Consider the following 19,330-nt stretch of genomic DNA (forward strand, 5'->3'; position numbering starts at 1 on the left):
AGAATCTCCCTTTCTGATCTTATAATTATTCCCTCTCTAAAATAAAAGAAAGTTTTGTTTAACAAAGGAAGACCCTTTTTCTAGAATACTTCTCAAGAGTCCCACCTGTTTTAAGGATTCAGAACAATGAGTTCAGAAGTGAGAATCGATGTTTTGGATATCAAGGTTTTGGTCTTCATTCGAGTACGGCCCAAAAGAAGTTCTTTATCTCTTGGGGAGTATATGAAGTTATCCCCCAAATATTGTGAGCCTTATATCTGAATTCAATGAAAGTAGGTGACTTAGCCTACAAGCTTCTTTTATCTCTTCACCTCAAAATTCTTAATGCCTTCTATAAAAAAATGTGTCAAACCCAAATCATGGAAAGACAGTAAAACTTCAGTGGCAAGTTATCGTTGGCTTCTAAGTTACGCTAGCTCCTTCCTTTATATAAGTCGTAACTTTTACTTGTCGCTCACAGTAATCTTACTTCCATCGATCTCCTTTCTTTCTTAATCTCCTTCATGGCTTGGCAACAAGAACTAGTTTTATCCATAATGATTCCTCACCTTCAAGACGCAAGTGAATCTGTGAAGAAGGATTTTATAGAGCAGTATGAGCGCTCACTTTTCCCTCACTTGGGAACTTCTGTAGCGCAAACCAAATGGCGGACCTATCAAAACATAACTAGGGTAACACCCTGGGGTCAGCAGCACTTTCGTAACAATGTCCGCTTGGCCATGGTTATTGAAGCTTTGGGTTTGGGTCCCCGATATTACTGTGTCATGAGATCAAGACATCTTGGGTTTTCTGAGCGGGTCTTCTTACTGGCATGTTTTCTTCCTCATGAGAAGATATGCCTTTATCCCGTTTTTGGCTTGCCTCTCAGAGGTCCTTTTGTTAGATCACCTCATACCACTGAGATAGGTGCAGCAATAACCAACAGAATTATTCCCATAGATGAGTTACCTTATACTTGTGCAGCTTGTGAGGACTGCTTTTGTGATCATATGATGGACGGGCTTATGGAAGTGTAAAGAGTTCTTCTATCTTTACTGTATAAGTTCCGAGAATGAATAAAGTTTAAATCTTGTTCTTATCTTGAATCTTGCTCTCTTGAGACTTTTTCTTGGTGGTTAATCCTGATTTAAATTTTTCTCTAAGTCTCATAATTCGTGCATCTTGCGAAATTATCCCAGTCTGCGAGATGAGGACATCTCGCGTTTTTTAAGTGGGGTAGAATGTAAGATTCCTCCCCCAACCCTTTTTGATGTCTAGTATCTTCCCCTGTAATCAACCCTCTTCAGAAATATAAAGACCTTGTTGCTAACTGTTTTAGCCTAGAGAGAGAAAAATTATTCTAGAGAGAGAATATTCAGATTTTGAATATTTTTGGATAGAAAAATATCTCTTATAATTCAGATGAGTTCCCCTGAAACAGAAATTCAAAAAAAGAATTTTCCAATGTGCAATTGGAATTAATTGGAAATAGGTATAAAGAACCTTAGTCTAAGGGTCTAGATTTTCAGAAATCTTTAGACTATGGTCCAATTAAGGTTCCTATGGGCCAATAGCATCAATCCATGTGTAGGGAGGAGATAAATCCAACTTGTAAAAAGAAAATACCCAAAAATGAGTAAATGCTCACATGAGGTGAAGAGTTGAAAATGTACAAGGTTTATTAGTAAAAAACTATGTGCAATATTAAAAATATGAGATATTTTGGGTATAATGATTTTATTATGACACATATGTAAGGAAGGGGAGTCCCTTAAATGCTCACATAAGATGAAGAGTTGAAAATGTACAAGGTTTATTAGTAAAAAACTATGAGCAATATTAAAATGATTCCATTATGACACATATGTAAGGAAGGGGAGTTCTTTAAAGGAGGTGCATATTTCACATAAGATGAAGAGTTGAAAATGTACAAGGTTTATTAGTAAAAAAACTATGAGCAATATTAAAATGATTCCATTATGACACATATGTAAGGAAGGGGAGTTCTTTAAAGGAGGTGCATATTTCACATGCTTGAATGAGTTTTAAACTCATAAAAATTGAGATATTTCATCTCTCCTCTCTCATTCAAGTCTAGTTCCAAAAAGTTAGCTTAACTGACCTAAAAATGGTCAATTATTGACCAAACTGATTTAGAAAATTCTAGAATCAGTTTGTTTGGTTAGGAGCTCAATTTTTCCTATAAATAGAAGCCTCCCCCTTGTTGAAAAATATATAGTGTTTATGCATCGTTACTCTACTCCACCTAAGCCAAGAACTGTGAATTCATTTAATAATTCACTAGTTTTTGGAGCTTCCCTCTTTCTTCAATCCCCATTAGTGGCTCCATCAACATACTTAACCAATTGATTGGTTGGGGGCCTCTACCGTGAACAAAGAATCAAGCAAGTTGTAAGGTAATTAGTGAATATTGATCTTTCTATAATTTCTCAATGTTTCTCTCTTCTCAACCCCTCTCAAGCTTGAGAAGTTTAATTGGTATGGTTTTTTTTTAAATACTATTGAAGTTTGAAAAGTAGTGAAGAGTTACATAAGTTAATAAATGCTATTGAAGTTAATTTTCATTTATGTTTAAATTCTAATGATTTTTATGTAAACTCTCTCTCTCACTCAAGAAATGGTCATACTCATGACCCGTTCTCAATCCAAATCAAGCTTTTCATAAAGCTTTTCCTTAACCCAAGATTAAGCTATGCTTGAGGCCAATTTAATGGCTTTTTTCTATGCTTTTAGTTTATGCATATTGATGATTCAATCCACTATAGATTAATGATCCAATTAGAGATCATTTTAATTATTTTCTTAATGATAAGCTTTATCCCTTAGAAAAAATTGAGATTTATCAGTCATAGCAACGGAGCTATGGCAAAATTTTTATAAAAATTATGCATAAAATAATTTCATTCAAAGCATAAAAAGAGGACTTCCTACCATATTCTAGGAATTATCATCCTAGATTAATTGAAAGAATTTCATTATAATCATGGAGAAATTGAATTTTAATATCATGCATAAAGGATAATTTTTTTATATCAAAAGTGTTACTTTTATCATTTTTAATTTTCATGCATAGAAGTATGCATAAAGGAAAAATTTTTATATCAAAAGTGTTACTTTTATCATTTTTTTAATTTTTCATGCATAGAAGTATGCATAAAGGAAAAATTTTATATCAAAAGTGATACTTTTATCATTTTTAATTTTCATGCATAGAAGTATGCATAAAGGATAATTTTTTTATATTAAAAGTGTTATTTTTATCATTTTTAATTTTCATGCATAGAAGGATGCATAAAGGAAAATTTTTTATATCAAAAGTGTTACTTTTATCATTTTTAATTTTCATACATAGAAGTATGCATAAAGGATAATTTTTTTATATCAAAAGTGTTACTTTTATCATATTGGATTTCATGCATAGAGGTATGCATAAAAGTTGAATATTTTATTATAAAAGTGTTACTTTTAGCATAATTGAATTTCATGCATAGAGGTATGCATAAAAGATATGGGAAGTGATAAGATATGATAAGATGCATGTGGATGTGGATGTGGATGTATGAATGTGGATGTATGGATGTGAATGTGGATGTGGATGTGGATGTGGATGTATGAATGTGGATGTATGGATGTGGATGTGGATGTATGAATGTGGATGTATGGATGTGAATGTGGATGTGGATGTGGATGTATGAATGTGGATGTATGGATGTATGAATGTGGATGTATGGATGTGAATGAGGATGTAGATGTGGATGCATGGATGTAAATGTGGATGTGGATGTATGGATGTATGCATGTAGATGTGGATGCATGAATGTGGATGTATGGATGTGAATGAGGATATAGATGTGGATGTATGGATGTGAATGTACATGTAGATAAAGATGTATATATGTGAATGGGAATGTGGATGTGGATGTATGTATGCATGTGGATGTGGATATGGATGTGTATGTATGAATGTGGATATGGGATGTGGATGTATAAATGAGGATGTGAAAATGGAGATAAGCATGTAGATGTGGATGCATGAATGTGGATGTATGGATGTGAATGAGGATATAGATGTGGATGTATGGATGTGAATGTGCATGTAGATATGTATGTATATATGTGAATGGGAATGTGGATGTGGATGTATGTATGCATGTGGATGTGGATATGGATGTGTATGTATGAATGTGGATATGGGATGTGGATGTATAAATGAGGATGTGAAAATGGAGATAAGCATGTAGATGTGGATGCATGAATGTGGATGTATGGATGTGAATGAGGATATAGATGTGGATGTATGGATGTGAATGTGCATGTAGATATGGATGTATATATGTGAATGGGAATGTGGATGTGGATGTATGTATGCATGTGGATGTGGATATGGATGTGTATGTATGAATGTGGATATGGGATGTGGATGTATAAATGAGGATGTGAAAATGGAGATAAGCATGTAGATGTGGATGTATGGATGTGAATGTGGGTGTGGATGTGGATGTATGAATGTGGATGTATGGATGTGAATGAGGATGTGGATGTGGATGCATGGATGTAAATGTGGATTTGTATGTATGGATGTAGGCATGTAGATGTGGATGCATGAATGTGGATGTATGGATGTGAATGAGGATATAGATGTGGATGTATGGATGTGAATGTGCATGTAGATATGGATGTATAGATGTGAATGAGAATGTGGATGTGGATGTGGATGTATGTATGTATGTATGTGGATGTGGATGTATGAATGAGGACGTGATAATGAATGTATGCATGTGGATGTGGATATGGATGTGTATGTATGAATGCGGATATGGATGTGGATATGGATGTGTATGTATGAATGTGGATATGGGATGTGGATGTATAAATGAGGATGTGAAAATGGAGATAAGCATGTAGATGTGGATGTATGGATGTGAATGTGGATGTGGATGTGGATGTATGGATGTGGATATGGATGTGAATATATGATATGTGATGTGAAGGAATCTGAAGTGAAGAGATGGAAAATGATATGATTGGATGAGTACACATATAAATGAAATGTGGAATAAGTAATGTGGATTGCATGAGGGATAATGTGGATTGCATGAGGGATAATGTGGAAAAATGAGAGTTAATATAGAAATTGTATTTGTAAACTGTTTGTAAATGCTGTTTGTAAATGGCTGTTTTATGTCAAGAATGCTGGGAAAGCATTTTGACCGTCTTGTGATTAAGGTCGTGGAGACCTAACTGATAAAGTTGCAACTGCTGACGGAGAGTCAATGGAGGACGTCTCGCGTAGCAAGGTCGGCCGAGGTCTTGACCAGCCTCGGTTCGATTAAAATGGTGAGCTTCCGGTACGGTGGATGAGGGACCAAGGAAGCGGCCTATGAGTGAAGCGCTAGGTCACCTGCGAAGGATCCTAGAGGGTGCTGACCATACGGTGCTCGGGCTCTGGGTCGCCCAGGATACCCACGCGTGCGTCGAGGAAGATATTGGAACAAGGAGTAAGAGTTGTTTTCTGGAACCGGGCATGGATCTGGTTGACTGACCTTGCTGGTCCTCAACGGATGAGTCCATGGCTCTTTTATATGGATCTATTGGTTGATCTTGCTGATCTTCAACGAGAGTCCATCTTGATAAGTGATTATATTATTGAGTATTATGGGCTAGGAACTATTGAAACGGCCCCTGTGTGGACAGGTGGTGAGCGTTCTAGTTGCCAATGATGCCATAGATTCTCTGATGAAGGAATGATGGGAAATTATGAATCAACTGGATAAATTGGGAGATTGTGATCAGTGGTACTATGGTTTCATTAAAGGATTGTTTTAAAGTTAGCTGATGCTAAGAAAAAGGCAATTTTCATATTGGGTGTGTAAGTGGTGTGGCTAGTTTTATGTTTGCATGAAATTCCGGCTAGGGGGCCTTGGAACTCTTTTCCTTGGTACCCGGGACAAAACCTAACCAAATTCCAAATTGGATCCCATCACTACAGTGGTTGGGCGGTTGGCTAACCCATGGGATCGGATGGGGTTAGGCTGGACTGATGGATCCGTAAATCAAGACTCAATTTCTGTTATTACGATAGATAAAGTAAATCCCGGATAGTAATTGTTCTATGGATAGGAATCAACGGCTGTGCCTCCTTTTGGTGGGGAAAAAAGCGTTGATCCCAATGATCCAAGTGCAAGTTTCTTCCTTGATCTGACCAAGTATCTTTATAGATGCAGTCGGATCTGTTTGATCAGTAAGGGTTTTGACTACGTTAGAGTAAAAATTATCCTGGAGGAATCGCCCGTGCTTTCCGGATAAGGGAAGTTTTTCCGGCTCTGGTTTTGGAAAAACCGACGGATTAGTCTTTTGTCCGGATATCCGTGGACGAGGCCCCGAGTGTGGGACCCTGCCTCGCGCAAGAAGTGCTACTTCCGCTGCTAGTACCCCGAATCCGTTGCGCGGTGGGAACAGGGATCTCACATGGGGGTACCTGTATCCATTTAGCAACTTCTAAAGAATCATTCATAAACTGAATTAAATACTTACGTATTACCTTACCACTTTGAAGAATGTTGTCTGCATGCCGCCTTAGGATGACCTCAGGTTATAGGATCTCCTCTTGGTCCTTAATCTCAGGAGGATCCTCTTCTATTAGGTCCATGTGCCTTTAAACGGCTTTAATACACTCACATGGAAGGCATTATGTATATGCCAATGCTCTGGTAACTTGAGTGTAAAAGACGTTTCATTGATTCTCTCAAGAATCTAAAATGGACCATAATACCTCTTGGAGAGCTTAGGATAAATCTTTTGATGACCTATGGCTCCTCTTTGCCAATCCTTGCCTGTCTTTTATCATAAATGGGCCTTGGGGATCTTGAGCAAAACCCATTCATCCTCTTTTAGCTCTAAAGGTCTTTGATGCTTATTCGCAGCTCATTTTTGCTTTCTTGTGGCATTTTAATAGCTTCTTTTATCCTTTGAAAGGCTATCTTGATGTCATGCACATACTCATCAACCGCCGCCATGAATATACTTGAATGCATCCTTAAGATTGGTGGAAGCTTTAGACGTCCTTCCACAATCTCAAATAGAGACTTCCCTGAAGAGGAATGTTTCTCCCATTGTTTGTTTTGATCTCTCTCTCCAATATAGCTTTTGATAAGATCAGGAATGATAGAGTTCACAATTTTTGATTGCCCATCCATTTGAGGATGATAGGCCAAGGAGAAATTGAGCTTAGTGCCCAAATTGTCAAATAGTCTTCTCAAAAGAGACTTGTCATCCTTGGGTCTCTATTGAAGACTATTGAACTTGGTATTCCATGGTACTTGAAAATTTGGGATATGAATATGGTAGCCATGTGGTGTAACTTAATAGACTTTTTAACAGGTATGAGTCTGTTTTACTAAATCATTCTACCATTGTCCATATGCCCATATTTCCATGTATGGACTTCGGTAATCCAAAGATGAAGTCCATTGAAATACTCTCCCATGGAGCTTCTGGAATTGGCAATGATTATAACAATCCAGGGGCTCTTCCTCTATCATTTTTAACCTTTCGACATACCATGCATTGCTCCACATAATCATGGATGTCCTTGTGCATGGAGGGCCAATAGAAATAGATTTCTATTGCTTGAGTAGAGGCTTGAATGCCACGATGCCCTACATATGGAGGAGCATGAGACTCATACATTACTTTCTCATCATGAAGTTCCTTGGTTACACATAATCGTGAACCATGTAAAAGGAATCCTTCCTTTAATGAGAAAGATTCATGGATCTTTTCACTCTCTAATTCTGCCTTAATAGAGATATAGTCTTCATCTTGTGCATACTTGTCAATCATACTTGCAAAATCATGATTATATGCTATGGAGACCACTTTTACTCTAGACCTTTGCGGTGGCGAGAGTGCATCCACAACCACATTTTGCTTTCTGGGAACCTGGGCTATGAAATTAAAAGAGAAAATTAGCCCATCTCATTTGCTGGACTGAAAGCTTGGTTTGCATAAGAAAATACTTAATGCTTTGGTGATTTATATGCATTACGAAGGGTGTACTTAACAAGTAATGCTTCCAAGAATCTAGAGCTTGGATAACTGCAAGCAGTTCTTTCTCATAGATTCTTAATACTTGTTTTTGTGAGCTCAACCTTCTACTTTCATAAGCAATAGGATGTCCTTCTCAAGAACAGCCCCAATGCTATCACCACAAGTATCAGAATGAACTTCGAAAGGCTTATCAAAATCCAAGAGTATTAAGAGTGGTTTCATCATAAGCCTTTCCTTAAGCTCTTTGAAGGCATTGTCTTCTCTTATGGTCCACTGAAATTTGACCTTTTTTTCTTCGTCAAATCATGGAATGGACCTGCTATTATAGAGAACTTTGAAATAATGCGTCTATAATAGGAACACATGCCAATAAAGCTTCTTACCTCTCATGGAGGTTTTTTGATTATGGCCACTCATTTATCACCTTAAGCTTCTCGGGATCCATTTAGATACCCTCCTTAGAGATAATGTGACGAAAATACTTGATCTCTTTAAGGAAGAATTCACTTTCCTTCCCATTAGCATAAAGCTTATTAGCACGCAATTCAAAAATTGCCTTTAAGTGCTCTTTGCATTCTTCAATTATCGAAGAACACTCCAGTGTATGCCCTATGTTTCCTAAATAATCTTTCCATTAACCTATTAAAGGTTGCTGGAACATTTATAAGACCAAAGGGCATTACTACAAACCAAACTGCGTACAAAAAAGCAGTCTTGAGGATGTCATGAAGTACTATCCTTATTTGATGATAGACACTCTTAAGGTCTATCTTACAAAGTAAGATGAACCTTATAGCTTATCAAAAATATCTTCTATGATTGTGTTCTTGTTTAGTGCACGGTAGTCCACACACATGTGATAGGATCCTTCTTTTGCACTAATAATAGAAATGAGTAAAAAGGAGATGACTTAGGTCATACCATCCCTTTCTCAAGAAGCTCATTTACTTGAGAGAGTATCTCTTCTTATTGAGCATGAGAAATAGGATATGGACGCTTATTAGGAGATATACTTCCTGGCACTAATTCGATCCTATGGTCATACTCTCCTCTTAAAGGAGGTAACTCACTAGACTAAAGAACAATCACTATATGCTTGAAGAAAAGACATATAGTGCATTTCCTCATTAGAGCTCATATTAGTATTAGCTTCTTGAGAGAGTGTGTCATGAGAGTCTTTAACAAAAATCATGCACACAAGAAGAGAAGACTTTATTGACTTTTGTATAACATCACTATATATACAAGAAGTATGGTGCTTCCCTTCTTCTCAGTTCTAATAGCTTTACCCTTATGATGAAAAGTGATATCCCTATTAAGACAAGTGAGTTGTAGCATGTTGTCTAACGCAAGTTTGCCTAATGGGTTTTGGGCAGAAGCTTTAGCCACCGCAGTTCATCTTATCTCAATAGGTCTGCTAAAACAAGGCTTTAGATGAGAAGGTTGTTAAAGAGATATGGTCAGGGAAACCACCTTCTTACAAGCATCTTAGGGTCTTTGGCTATGAAGCATATTGCCATGGTCCTAAACAATTGAGAGACAAGTTGTCTCCTAAGTCAAAGAAATGTATATTTCTTGGCTATGGCAATTCTGGTGAGATGGGATATCGGTTATGGGATCCCAAATCCAGGAAGATTGTTCGCACAGTAATGACATTTACTTCAATGAAGAGAAGATGCAAAAAAATCATGTACCTACAGTGGAGATGCGAAGAAATATCTTTCAGGAAGATGGACATGTTTATGATAGGGCTCAAGCACCTATTGTTGACCAACCTGGTCAGAATCCTCCTATGTCGTAAGCTCAAGAAGAGCCTTTATGGTCTTAAGTAGGCACCAAGGGAATGGTATCATAAATTCCATTCATTTATGTTGTCTCAAGGCTTCAAGAGAAGTGACTTTGATCATTGCCTCTACTCTAAGAAAGCTACAGATGGTAGCTTGATTATCTTGATCCTATATGTGGATGATATGTTACCTGCTGGTAAAAGCAGAGATGATGTAATAGCCTTGCAATCAAAATTACATGCGAATTTTGATATGAAAGATTTGAGTGATGCTAGTCATATTTTGGGCATGTGTATTCAACGAGACAGATCTCAGCAGTTGCTTTGTTTGTCTCAACACGCAGAATACATTAACAAGGTGCTCACACCGTTTCACATGGAACATGGGAAGGCATTGAGTACACCATTGCCTTCATATGTTAAGTTGTCTAGCAAGGACTATCCCAATTCTGATGAAGAGAAGGCTCACATGGCAAAGGTGCCATATGCATCAGCAGTTGGCAGTTTGATGTATGCGATGATTGCTACACGCCCGAATATTGCATTTACAATGGGAGTGGTTAGTAAGTATATGTCAAATCCAGGAAAGAAACATTGGGAGGCAGTCAAATATACGATGAGATATTTGAATGGCACGAAGAATTTGTGCATAAGCTTTGGAAAGAAGGAAGCATGTGTATTTGGCTACACAGATGCAGATTATGTAGGTGATTTGGACAATCGGAGGTCCACTTCTGGCTATGTCTTTCTATTTATTGGTGGGGTTGTTTCATGGTGATCTCGTTTGCAGAGTTGTACATCACAGTCTACTACTGAGGCAGAGTATATTGCAGCCAAGAAACACAAGATTTGACCAAACATTGAATGCTTAATATCTGTTTTACCAAAGTCAGCTGTTGTGCAGATTTGATGAAGAGCTTGGATCTCACTGTAGACTTGATCAAATCAAATTCTGACTTCACCAGCTTGTAGAGCATGCTTGAAAACCCCGGGCCAATTTGAAGCGGGTACGTCGCATGGAGCTTTTTCCCAAAAAAAATTGGCGCCTGCAAATCGCGCTGCCGCCGACGTTCTACGTTGAATTTCTTCAATTGCTTTGAGCTAAGTGTAGGCCCTGGAGTCTAGTATGAGTCCCTAAAAAGGGCTTGGGCAATGGTTATGTGTGAAGGGAGAGAGAGCTCCTCCATTGGCTGGGGGTGCAGAGGTTAGTTGAAAAAGAGGTAAAAATATTAATTTTCTACTAATCCTAATTAGCCAAGTGATTAGCAAGATAATGGGCTCACAAATTGATGGATTCTAGGCTAGGCTCGGATACCATGTTAAAATTACAGCAATGTGATGAGCTATGGTGGATCAAATGCTAGAATCAACATCATTAACAAAAAGTGATTAGATAATAATTAAGATATGATTAATGAGCAATTAACTAATTAGCTTAATGTAGGCATGGATAATCAAAAACCAGCAAATTCTCATTAGACCAATGCCTCAATTTATAGAGTTTACATCCAAGCATTTAATCCCACTGATTTCTCCTTGATTCACTCCACCTCTTTTGCTTGATTCTCTCCACCTCTCCCAGAATATCTCCACACCTCCTAAATCTTCTCATGCTACCCTTTATTCTCTCCCAGTAGATTCTTCTCATCTTTTCACAAGTTCTCTCACATTTACAGATTCTCTTTTACAGCCTCTAGCCAAGGGCTTGTTCCCGCACACACCCTATTCACTTGTATATTTCAACAGCTTAGGCACAAGGCTTAGGCATATGCACTTATGTATAAGCATTTATGCATATGCATAGGTGCTCAGGCAGAAGCGCTTAGGCACAAGGCTTAGGCATATGCGTTTATGTATAAGAATTTATACATATGCATAGGTTCTTAGGTATATGCCTAAGAGCTTATTCCTAAGCGTTTATGCATAAATACTTAGGCATAAGCACTTATTTATAAGCATTATTGCATATGCATACGTGCTTAGGTATATGCCTAAGTGCTTATGCCTAAGCATTTATGCATAAATACTTAGGCATAATAGCTTACACCTAAGAGCTTATACATAAGCATATATGCATGAGCACTTATGCATAAGAGCTTATGTATATGCTCTTAGGCATATGCATAAGTGCTTAGGCATATGCCCAAGTGCCTATGTAGAAATGCTTAGGTTTAAGCGCTTATGCTTATGTCTAAGTGCTTATACCTATGCCTGAGTTCTTATGCATAAATGCCCATGCCCATACATAAATGCATATGCATTTGCACGAATGTATATGCACTTATGCATATGCATTAGCACACATGGATAAGTGCTTAAGCATATGCATAAGCAAAGTGCTAATGTATATGGACTTAGTCTATACATAATTAGTAGTTAGATATGCATAAGTTCTTATGCACGCTTACACATATGCATAAGCATAAGAGCATATGCGTTAGCACTTATACATATGTGTAAGCACTAATGCATATGTGCATATACATTAGCACATATGCATTAACACTTATGCACAAGTGTATATGCATATATACCATGCACTTAAAGAATAAGGATACTTAAAAGAATAGAAGATAGAGTCTCTCCATGCCTTACAAAATTTCATGCTTAAGGTTGAGAATGCCCAAAGATTACACTTGATGAAGCAAGTGACACACATTTGAATCAAGTTTTCCTAAAAATCTATATTGGTGATCTCTAGTTCTAAAGATGCAATGATACTTACAAAAATATATTTTATTTCCTTGTGTACACCCATACCTTGTGAGTGCAATCATCAATGAAGGTAACATAAAACTTGTATCCATCCATAGACGCAGTCCAAGTGTACCAATTTTAGGACATTGTTGGTTACATTCCTATCATGTGGAAACACACCTTTTTCTTGCTTTCCAAATTGGCACACTTCACAAACTTTCTACATATTGGCAACTTTAGACACTTGCAAAACTATTACAAGCTTTTGGCTTTGCATTGTTTTCCACCTTTGTACATTTACATGACCAATTCACTTATGCCATATTTCAACATTTGTAACAACTCTACAAGCTTTTGGCTTTGCATTGTTTTCAACCTTTGTACATTTACATGACCAATTCACTTATGCCATATTTCAACATCTGTAACAACTCTCGAATCTTGTGCAAACATCGTAGCTTTCATCTCAAACACATCTACATCAAGAGTAAACATTCTACCCACTTTCTTTCCTTGTGCAATCAACCTTCCATTCTTCTGGTATTCTTCTATATACAATCTATCTGAATTGAACCTAACCTCTACAAATCTTGCTTAACCATTTGTCCAATAGAAACCAAGTTCTTCATAATGTTGGGGTCATGAATAACATCATCCATCTACTTCAAATGGCCATCCTATAATGACAATTGTACATTTCATGTATGCACAATAAGGTGTGTGGTATCATTCCTTGTGTCTTCATAAGTAGGCTTTTATAAAGTCTACAGTTCTTTAAACCATTCCCCATGGCTAGTAATGTGATTTGAAGCACTCGAATCCACATACCATAAATTATCACCACATTTAGATACATTTGCAGACATGGTGTTCATCATATGCTACATTACATATAACTTCTCTGTATCATCTATATTCCTACTGGTCAATGCATAGTTATTTTGCTACCCTCTACCACCCTCATTTCTTTGTAGACAGTCATGCCCAAAGTGACCTATTTTGCAATTCTTCTAACATTCCCTGTTATCATTTTCTACATTATCTGAAAATTTATGTGGTGACCTCATTGACTTCCCCTACCTTCTTAAAATATCCACATCCACTTTGACCTCTATGGATCATGTATCTGCTATTGCTAGTCTTGATTATTATAACCATGGCCATGACCACAAATCTGGCAACACAGTCTTAGTCCAAAGGATATTCCAAAGGAATGTGTACTATCTCGAGACACACAATCTCCCATAGGAAAGTACCTCAATCAAAGATCATTGTCAGGGGCTCCCGAGAATGCTGAGGGGGTATAATACCAATACACGAGGGAGGAGAAATGAGAAGTTTCTTATCCTCAATCGCTTCTTCCACCACTACTTTTACTTATTTCTCATAGCTCCTCAACTACAAGCACCGAGGAGAGAGCTTAAGCTCTTGTTGCAAGCACACACACACACACACAACCAAGAGAGTACAGAGGGATGGAGACTGAAATCTTCTTCTTCTTCTTCCCTAATCAATACGATAAGAGAGGTCTACAAAAAATATACAAGAATACAATGTACAAAAATAACCGAAGTGCCATGGTCAGTGTGTAACCATTAATCTCGGTAGGTAGACTAGTCGGTGAAGTCCAACTGTAGTATCACTGGCAAAGATCCTCATATCCTACTACCACATGCTAGTGATAAATGTACGTGAGAGGTCACCCAAACAAACCACATGTTGAGCTTGGGTGTGTGTGTGTGTGTGTGTGTGGGAGAGAGAGAGAGAGAGAGAGAGAGAGAGAGAGAGAGAGAGAGAGAGAGAGAGAGATTGTGTGTAAGAGATATAGAGAGTGTGTGTATGTATGCAAGAGAGACATAGAGAGAGTATGTATGTGTAGCGACATAGAGAGAGAGTGTGTATGTGTGGTGGAGAGGAGAGAAAGAGATCGAAAGAGCGACCGATAGAGATATATAGAGAGAGAGAGAGATTGTGTGTTTAAGAGAAATATGGAGACAGTTTCATTATCTGGGAGAGAGAGATTACATGTTTGTGTGTGTGTGTGTGTGTGTGTGTGTGTGTGTGTGTGTGTGTGTGTGTGTTGTGTGTGTGTGTGTGTGTGTGTGTGAGAGAGAGAGAGAGAGAGAGAGAGAGAGAGAGAGCTTGAAGTGTTGTAGTGCACACAACTTAATTTGTACAAGTTAGCTTAATTTTCAATATAGACTTGTAAATTACATTAACACTCATTTTGTCTTTCTGTCATATATCTAATTAGGAGAAAGAGATTGTGTATGTTATTAATCATTAATTTTTACCTAGTATATGTCTATGTAATTAAAAGAGAGAGTGTATGTGTTTGTTTGTGTGTGTGTGTGAGAGAGAGAGAGAGGGAGAGAGAGCGCGCATATTCATAGATATATACTACTTTGAATGTGGCTTATCTTTACTACAGTAGGAAAATAGTAGGTGCCCTACCAAAAAAGGAAGATAATGCTGACGATGATTGAAACTTGAAAGAGAAAATGGCTTGCTTGTAGACCGGAAACTTCCTTGTGACAAAAAATTTGGTGTGTGTGTGTGTGTGTGAAGATGGAGATTGATACTATTACGCTCAATTGCAAGGAAAGAGATGGTAGCACGATGGAATTACACTGAACTGCAGAGAGGGCAAAGATGGCCTCATGGTTTAAGCTAGGCGATTGTGGGAGGCGCACTCAAGGTGTTGACGCTACTTACTTCACAAAACTCGCCTGACGTAAGAGAGAGTTTGTATAGTGTTTGACAGTAGTATGGCGGTGGGATCAACTATTTACTTATTAGTTGATTGCCACCTAAGTTATCACTTTATTTATACACTATTATGCAAGTGGCTTTCGTCACTGGTTGGTTGCTCCTACTATTCTCATTTTAGCGCCTTAAAAAGGGCACCCGAACGATATGAAAATGGGTGATTGTTTTAAGTGGCTGGGCACCCAAACGATGAGATGAATATAATATAGTTTATTCTAAATAGTTCATAATACAAATTATTTATACTATACAATATTTATAATACATTACATATTATATAGTGTATAATATATATATTAAATAATTAACATATAGCCCATTGCCCTATATTGCATCTAGCTAGGTATGCTTCACCTCACTTGTATTTGGAGAAACTCATGATGTTGTTGTAATTGGTAAAGTTGGAATTATAGAGGGTAAACATCTAGAAATTCTAAAGAGTGCCCCGAGTGTCCAAGAAAATCAAATTTAGAGAACAAAATTACTAGCTAACATTTGTAAAATATGAATGATTTTAAGTTCGACCTTACATCTAAGTGCTCATATCCATATACAAACCTATTGCCCATGTCCATATACATACATATACATGTACACATACTTATACATACTCATACAATACACATACATACATATAAATACATATACACATACACATACATATACATATACAATATACATGCATGCATGCCTACACATACCCATACCCATACCTATATACATACATACCCAAAAATGTACAAACATACATACCCATTCACATATATACATGCATGCCTAAACATACCCATATCCATAATTATATGCATACCCACATAGTCATACAAATACATACATGCATGCCTATACATAATTACATACATCCATACATGCATGCGATACATACATACCTAGACACATTACATATATATATGCATGTGCATCTACAGGTTCCCTATACATACGAGTATATGTCAATACATACATACACAGATATCCATACATATACATACATATATACCCATTCACATACATATCTATACATAGGTATACACCCTATATACCTTATCTATACAAACACGTATATATACATACACATATACAATATATGACCTATACATTCACATATGCATGCAAGCATATACAGACAGATACACATATACGCAAAAGCTCATGATATACAAACACATATATATACATGCACATATACAATATATGACCTATACATTCACATGCATGCATGCAAGCATATACAGACAGATACACATATACGCAAAAGCTCATGATATTGTCTGAATTGGCAAAGTGGGAAATATAGTGGTGGGAACTAGTGCTGGGAGAAAAACCGAGGTTAGAAAGTGAAATTATTGACTAAGATTTGTAAAAGACCAATAAATTTTAAGCCACACCTTACATTTAAGTGCAAAATTTTGCCTATATCAATACCCATATATGCAATACACATACATACATATAGATACATATACACATACACGTACTTATAAATACTTATACAATACGCATACATACATATAAATACATATACACATACACATACATATACATACTTATACAATACACATGCATGCATGCCCATACATACCCATACACAAACATATATGCATGCCCATACATACCCATACACAAACATATATGCATGTCTATACATACATACATATATATACCTATGCACTTTACCTATACATATCCATGCACATATAAAACATTCCCTATACATAGGAATATATATCTATACTTACATTCATATACATACTTATACATATACAAACAATACAAATACATACATACACATAGACATTTATATATATACACACTATACATGGGATATACACCATATACAACTTACATGGGATATACACCATATACAACTTATCTATATACACACCTATAAATACAAATGTACAATATACAACTAATCTATATGCACACCTATAAATTCAAATGTAGACACATTACCTATACATTTGCATGCATGCATGCAAACATATATATACACATACATATACATATCTATACACATTCTCTATACATAAACATGTGAACATACATACATACCAATAGGAAAAACATACATATACACATTCATTACCTATTGATACGTACAATACCCATGCATAGCCATAACTGTTACATTAAGTTCTAATCTCTTTTCTTTATGTGTAATAGATGGATGAAACTCCGAATGAGGCCTAGTGTAGGGAATAGATTCCATGCCCTTGTATACAATGCAAGCATGCAATAAGGAGAGACCACCGCACAACATGGGCACACATAAAGAAGCATAGTCAATTTGATCTCTCCATGCAAGACATGGCTAGTGATGAGATGGAGGGTGATGGTTATAGATTTGTACCCCGCCTTTCTTTTCTTTTGAGTGGAAGGTTTTGGAGAGCTACAATAATTTATGACCAACCTCACATACATGCTACATCTACCCAAAATATTGATGCAAACATGGATAAGGGCTGCTTGCATCACATGAAGACATTCATTGATGATGATATGATTGACATAATGGAGACTCTTTTCAATGCCAATGTGAGCTTGAGGGCATACCTCTCTTTCCTTAACCTTCAAGCAACATTCGAATGGAGTGACAGCTCAATGGATGATTTGTTTAGGTACTATGTATGAGTTAATCTTGGTGCAAATTACCTTTTAACGTATATATATCTCATGCTACCTATGAATAACGTGTTACCATCTTATTGTGGAGATGCAAGGAGATTGCTATCCACATTAGGCATGGATTCCAATGTCCTTCATGCATGCCCAAACAGTTGTATTTTGTACCATGGTGGACATGTAGCATCTATAGTGTGCCCTCAATGTGGAGCAAGTAGATATAGGATCTCGTTGAAGATTTGGTACCATCAAGGTTTTTGCGACACTTCCCATCATCCCACTCATTTGTACCATGTTCAAAAAAGAGAGCATGGAAAATCTCATGAGTTGGCATCCCCAAAAACATTCATATGATGGTACGATGAGGATGGCACATTGAGGATTCCTTCAGATTGTGAATCATGGGGACACATTGGTAGGGCATGGCCCTTCTTTGCAAATAATCTCTCAACTTTCCATGCTCACTTGGTATATGGTTTAAATGCCACATACCAAGAGAGCATAGCAAGCACTAACTTTCTCTACACTAATGCGGCATGAGGACAACCAACTGCAATCGCCTACACTTACATCTTGAAAGTCTATGCTACCATTGGAAATGTGGACAAGGGCTACCAAATCCATGATGAGATTTTAGGCCTAGGGTTGTTACTACAAAAACAAAATTGTGACTGGTGGTGCTCTAGTGGAGATGTATGCCAAGTGCGGTGCAATTCCAAGGTGCAATAAGTACTCAATGGGCTGCCCTTTGGTAGGGTGGGACCCCACCCATAGGGCCCCAATTTTTTCTTTTAAAAAAAACTTTTTTGATAAGTTCCAAGGGGTGGCAAGGGCCACATGGAACCCTATCGGGTCCCCCCTCCATTTTTTGTTTCATGATATTATGTGCCCTCTTGACCCATGCGTTTTGTGTACCCCCTCTCCTTTCTACTAGAGTACATGACTCGGGCCCTCCCTCTGTAGCACACAACCAAGGTCAACCACCCCCATGCCCCCTACTAACTCGGGTGACCCCCCCTCAACTCCATGCAAGCCATGTCGCCCCCTCTTCCTAGAGTTCATTTCACCAAGAGTGACCCTTTACCCCCCCCTTTCTGCAATAGCTCTCTCTCTCTCTCTCTCTCTCTCTCTCTCTCTCTCTCACACACACACACACACACACACACACACACACTCTTTCTCTTGCTCTCACTTTCACATCCATACACTCATGCACCCACTCTCTCACCTACACATGCACACGCATTCACACATATATATCCATTGTCTCATTCTCCCACTCATACACCCACACCCTCACTTCCCATGCATGCACCCACGTTCTCTCTTTCACTCCCATGCACTTACACTCTCTCTCTCGTTCTCTCTTCCTACACACGCACTCTCTCTCACTCTTATTCCCCA

The sequence above is a fragment of the Cibotium barometz genome, chromosome 7, assembly GCF_041138505.1.
Source record: "Cibotium barometz isolate CiBa-2024 chromosome 7, ASM4113850v1, whole genome shotgun sequence".
Classification (NCBI taxonomy): Eukaryota; Viridiplantae; Streptophyta; class Polypodiopsida; order Cyatheales; family Cibotiaceae; genus Cibotium; species Cibotium barometz.